We start from the raw sequence: 6,915 nt of genomic DNA on the forward strand, positions 1-6,915 counted from the left end.
ATAAATCTTGCTCATTTGCTCATTAACACAGGGGCTTGCCGACTGATCGACTGTTGAGATATTTAATTTTGCATGAATTCAGCCACGAGAGGACTTGGATAAATCTTGCTCATTTGCTCATTAACACAGGGGCTTGCCGACTGACTGTTGAGATATTTAATTCATGTATAAATTATGTGAAGTGCAAAGAGACTTCGTGTATTATGCGCTATATAAATGTAATTTTGTTATTATTATTGTTATGATATATTTCATTTTGAAATTATAATTACCCCCTTAATCAATATGTTGTAAATTGTTTTTTTTTTCTTGTATAATTTTTCTCAATACAATGTATCTATGTTTCACTTGTTACTTCTGCCAACTTTCTCTTTCGTACTCATTCTCCCTCTCTCTATCTATGCCAAATTTGCCTTTACTATTTCCCTCTCCGCTCATTGGCGAATTCTTTCCCGCCTTTTTAGGGGTAGCACTAATGCCAGTTCATGTACCTCCTAGGATATAGGCCCCATAGAAAATTGACCAAACCTTGTTTTTTCATATATACAATATTTTTTCATGGTTTCTTGTCAATTCGAGGGTGCTGATTACGAATCTGAATGATGCCACTCGTGTAACCTTGAGCATTTTCCGCAAATTGGCAAAATCTAATATGGCCGCCAATATATATGCAAATTACCCATGAAAATCATAAAAACTGCCAGCAGATTGGCTATAAAATGTATGTAATTGTGTTGCAGGAGTGAAATACTCTCTGAAAAAACGATTTTTGAAAAACTATTTATTTTCTTGATATTTAAAATGGCCGCCATAGACCGCTGTATTCAACATCATGTACAATATGAATGGGGGAAAATAATTTTCACAAAAATGAGCACTAAATGCAAGTAATTGTGATTTTTTTTTGGGTGAACTAATGGATGAAAACATGTTTGCTAACGAAATGTATCATTTGTTATGTCGTGTATTTAATAAATGAAGCATTTTAGTATTCAAAAAGCCACCAAACGCCCTGACAGTATTATGTATAATGTTAATGGGGACAAAAGAAAATCACAAGAATGAGTACTAAAATACATATTATTAAGATAAGCGGGTGGAATACTGGCTAAAAATTCAATTCCAACGGAATGTAATATTTAAGATGCAATTTATGTGATAAATGCTGTATTTTGAAATTCAAAAGGGCCGCCATATAGGCCCATTATACATTATGTACAATGCGAATGGAGAACTAATTTTCACAAGAGTATAAGTACATAAAATGCATGTAATTGTGATATACGAGTAAAATATTGTCTGAAAACATGTTTTCTAGCTAAACATATAATTTCTCTTGTCATGCATGAGATATATGCAGTATTTCTAAATTCAAAATGGCCCCTATAGGCCCTAACAGTATTATCTACAATGTAAATGGGGACATGTATACTTGTTTAAGAATTTGGATTTGCTTGACTATTAAATCCATATAATCCTTTTGTATGAGTAAAATGTTATTTGAAAGCATGATTTTTTATGAAATATAGCATTTCTTCTGCCATGTAAGTGATAAATACAGTATTTTGACATTCAAAATAGCCGCTACATTAAGCCTGAACTAAATTATGTTACTTGCGTTTAGGGAAACTTATTTTCAGTGGGAATCATAAAATATGCATGTTGCTGTGATGTACGAGTAAAAATATTGTCTTAAATATGATTTCTAAATAAATACATCACAATCATGTTAGTCATGGAGGTAAGAAATGCTGTACTTTGAAATTAAAAATGGCTGCCATAGGCCCTAAAAGTATTATGTACATTGTAATTTGGTACATATATAATTTTGACAGAATTTGGCTTTGCTTGACTATAAGAATTGCAAGTAATTGTGATGTAAGAGTTAAATACTAGTATTGTCTAAAACCATGGTTTCTAACGAGGTCATATCTGGTGTAAAAATGCTGCATTCTGAAATTGAAAATGGCCGCCATAGGCCCTTACTGTATGCCAGTGTACAATTTGAATGAGGACAGATAATTTTCACAAAAGGACACATGCATGGCGGCCATTTTGAATTTTGAAATATAACATTAATCACTTAAATTTTATATGATATGATAAATTTCGTTAGTGATCATGTTTTCAGACAATATTTTACTCATACACCACCATTTAGTCAAGCAAAGCGAAAATCCGTTAAAATCATTTGGCCATTCACATTGTACATAATAATAGGGCCTGTAGCGGCCATTTTGACTTTCCAAATCCAGTATTTTCACCTACCTGGCAGGAGAACTGATATATCTTGTTAGAAATTATGCTTTCAGACAATGTTTTACTCATAGATCAGAATTACGTGCATTTATGGTGCTCACTCCTGTGAAAATTGATTTCCCAGTTCGCATTGTCCATAATACAATATATGTCTATGGCGTCCATTTTGAAAGTCAAAATAAAGTATCATTACACAAACTTTAAACCTGAATGATATATTTCGTTAAGAATTATGTTTTTTTAGACAGTATCCCATTTATTTATCACAAATAAATGCATTTCAGTGCTCACTCTAGCTTGTGATTTCATTGGTCCTCTTTTTCATTGTACAATACTTTTAGGGCCTTTGGCGGTCACTTTGAATATCAAAATACAACATTTATCACATACATGGCATATTAAATAATATATTTTGTGAACAATTATGTTTTTAGTCAGTATTCCACTCGTTTATCTTATTAATATGCATTTTAGTGCTCACTCTTGTGATTTGTTTTTGCCCCCTTTGCTATAGTAATACTTTTTGGGCCAGTGAGTGGCAGCTATTTTGAATATAAAATACAACAATTTTCCCATACATGACATGATAAATAATATATCTTGTTAGCATTGATGATTTTCATACATTACTTCGTCCATAGATCACAATTACTTGCAGTTTAGGGATAATTTTTGGGAAAAATAGTTTTCCTTATTCATATTGTACATAATAGGGTATATGGCGGCCATTTTGAATATCAAGAAAATAAATATCTTTTCAAAAATCGTTTTTTCAGAGAGTATTTCACTCCTAGCTGCAACACAATTACCGTTGTAGCCAGTCTGCTGGCAATTTTTTTATTTTCATGGGTAATTTGCATATTTTGGCGGCCATATTGGATTTTGCCAATTTGCGGAAAATGCTCAAGGTTACACAAGTGGCATCATTCAGATTCGTAATCAGCACCCTCGAATTGACAAGAAACCATGAAAAAATATTGTATATATGAAAAAACAAGGTTATGCCTCTTCTATCCTGGACTAATTATTACTTTGGATTAAAGTTATTCAGTTGATTAAGATAAGGTCAAGTTTATTTCAGTAGGATCAAGTCCACTCTCCCATTCATAATTGGTATATGTTTATTATTGTCGTATGTTAAAAGGTCAAGTCCACCCCAGAAAAATGTTGATCTCAATGAACGGAGAAAATTCAAACAAGCATAACGCTGAAAATTTCATGATCTGATGTAAAATAAGAAACAGAAACACAAAACAGTTATATGCACAACTCAATGATATGCAAATGAGAGAGTCGATGTCCCTTACTCACTATTTCTTTCGTTTTTGTCTCACCTGCATAGCAGAGTGAGACTATAGGCGCCGCTTTTCCGACGGCGGCGGCGGCGGCGTCAACACCAAATCTTAACCTGAGGTTAAGTTTTTGAAATGACAGCATAACTTAGAAAGTATATGGACCTAGTTCATGAAACTTGGCCATAAGGTTAATCAAGTATTACTGAACATCCTGCCTGAGTTTCATGTCACATGACCATGGTCAATGGTCATTTAGGGTCAATGAACTTAGACCTTGTTGGGGGAATCAACATCAAAATCTTAACCTAAGGTTATAAGTTTTTGAAATGTCATCATAACTTAGAAAATATATGGACCTAGTTCATGAAACTTATACATAAGGTTAATCAAGTATCACTGAACATCCTGCATGAGTTTCACGTCACATGACCAAGGTCAATGGTCATTTAGGGTCAATGAACTTTGGCCATAATGGGGGTATCTGTTGAATTACCATCATAACTTGGAAAGTTGATGGATCTTTCTCTTGAAACTTGGACATAAGAGTAATCAAGTATCACTGAACATCCTGTGCGAGTTTCAGGTCACATGATCAAGGTCAAAGGTCATGTAAGGTCAATGAACTTTGGCCACGTTGGGGGTATTTGTTGAATTACCATCATATCTCTATAAGTGTATGGGTCTAGTTCATAAAACGTGGAAATAAGAGTAACCAAGTATCACTGAACATCTTGTGCGAGTTAAAGTAGTTTTCAAAATCAGCACTGCTGCTATATTGAATCGCGTGATGCAGGTGAGACGGCCAGAGGCATTCCACTTGTTTATTGTTTGAATTATACAATATTTAAATTTGTACAGATTTGACAGTAATTAGAACCAACTTGAATGAACCACAAAATGTTAAAACAACGATAATTCCACATGTTCAGAGAGGAATAAAACTTGGTTTTGCAGGACAATTCTACCACCCCACTTTTACGTAAAAATTACCATACGATTGTGATTTTTGTGCATGGTCAGCCCCCCCCCCCCCCACTTTTGGCTCAGCCCCCTCACTTTGAAAACCGTTCTGCGGCCCCTGCCTTCTTCATCTTTCCCTTCTCCTCCCTATACAGAATACTCTATGCTAACCTGTCAGCTCATAATTTTTTTTTTAAGGTATAGAAGTAGGTTATTATTGTAAAGAAGTAAATTATATGCCTATAATGCAATATTATCTTATACACAAAACTTTGTATTCCACCCCCTAACTTGGTCACATGCATTTGCTCGCTACGACGGCCGTACGGCGAGTCGAAAACAGCAGGGACTCAGTTTTATCATTATGAGGGGAGCAATAAAAAGCTCTCCTAAAACTTTTAAGGGGAGCATATAGGGGAGCACTACAAAAAGCTCTTCTTTTACATACAAGGGGAGCTCTCTTGTCCGATTTCAAAATGGAGGGAGTAATGTACACTAAATAAAGTTGACAACCCACAACCAAAGGAGACAAACAATCAGATATAGATCTGATCTATGCAATATTTATCTCATTAAACTTTTTATCATTCTTGCAAGTGTGTTTAATTGCTTACAATATAATTGTGTGTTATTTACAAAACCTTGATGACAGCGAATGAAGTTTTCAAGGATGACTGGAACAGTTTGAGCATTGACTGACACTCTTGTTAAAGATAAATTCCAGTTTTGGTAACGATCTAAAAATGACTTTTTACAGAATCTAATATAATGACCACCTAAGTGTCTGTTTGTATGAATAAAAAATATGTGCCAAAGGATTCTGGAAGAAATTGTGTGATTGCTGAGAAATAAGCAAAATAAGCGCGGATTCGGTCACTTCCGTCGGGTCTTTATTTTAGCAATAATAATACACTGTCCCACGTGTGCCTATCTGTGTTGGTGATCTTCAGTGTGAACATTTTTCAGCGTAGATTTCAAGATTTCACAAAGTTCAGTTTATGTAACTGTACCAGATCTAGATCCTCGATGATATACTGACAATTAAGCCTTGTTTTACAGACTTTCTCATGAAATCAGTGTTTACTGCAAATACTGGAATTTCTCTTTAAGCAATTGCTGAGGCGAGTGATAAATCGCTCTACCAAAAATGGATTAAGGAGAGCGGTAGCGAGTGATCACTTAAACTGAGTCCCTGAAACAGCCGTTTTATTAATTCTAATTCAAACCACCTAACATGCTGCTGGTAAAAAAAAATGTAAAAACGGCTGTTTTCGACTCGCTGTACGGCCGCCGTAGAGCAAATGTGAGTTATGTGACCAAGGTACTTAATTCTCCTTCTTAATTCTAAGTCTTCTTCTCCTTTTCTTCCTTCTTCTTCTTTCTTGGTCGATCCTTATCTTTCTTCTCCTTTTTCTTCCTGTTTTTTCCCCTTCTTCGTCTCGCTCGTCACACTTTTTCTTCCTACTATATCTCTTCTTCAAGTTCATTCTTTCTATCTCCCCTCTATATGCTCTCTCCATCAAAGAGTTGTATGGGTGTATGTGGTGCCTGATTTACTATTTTATTTTTCTTCACTACAATCACCAATTAATGTTTAATCGTTTTATATAATATTACATGATGTGTATCTGCAATTTATTATTATTATTATTATTGTTATTATTATTATTATATCATCATTATTATTATTATTATTATTATCATTAATCCACTTCGTCCTTAATGCTTAAACCTGGACTTATTTTCATTGGATGTAACTTCCCTTTGTTTTGTTTTAAAGGTGATACTTACAAAAAAAAATTGTACTTCAAGTTACCTAATGAAATTCGAACTTATTCCACACATAATATACTATAAAAATTCATAAATTTCTTTAATTTTTTAATCTTATTTCTTGATTTTTTATCCATCTATTTTGATATAAAATTATAATAATTTGCTTTTTCTTTTTTTCTTAAGTTCTTTCCTGCCTTTTTCACTCGAGCATGCCCCAAATCCAATTCATTTTTGCTTTCTCTGCTATAGCACAATGTAACACAAGAAATATGCGGTACTGAAATAAATTCTTGCAATCAAAACAATTAAAGGCAAAACGGAAAATAGGAGGATAAAGACTATAGGACAAAAAAAAGAGACAAGAAAAGAAAGAAAAAAAGTACAAAAAAGAAAAAAAAAGAAAAAAAAAGAAAATAGAAAAGAAATTAAAAGAAAAGAAAAGAATTAAAAGAAAAGAAAAGAATTAAAAGAAAAGAAAAAAATGTAAGAAAAAAAGTAACGAAAAAGAAAAGAAAATAAAGATATAAAGAAAGAAATCCGGCCCCAAAAATGTAAGAAAAAATGAAGAAAAGTAAGGAGGAAAAGAAATTAGCATAGAACAGAAAAAAATGAAGTAGAAAGAAGA

The sequence above is a fragment of the Lytechinus pictus genome, chromosome 6 (genome assembly GCF_037042905.1).
Source record: "Lytechinus pictus isolate F3 Inbred chromosome 6, Lp3.0, whole genome shotgun sequence".
NCBI lineage: Eukaryota > Metazoa > Echinodermata > Echinoidea > Temnopleuroida > Toxopneustidae > Lytechinus > Lytechinus pictus.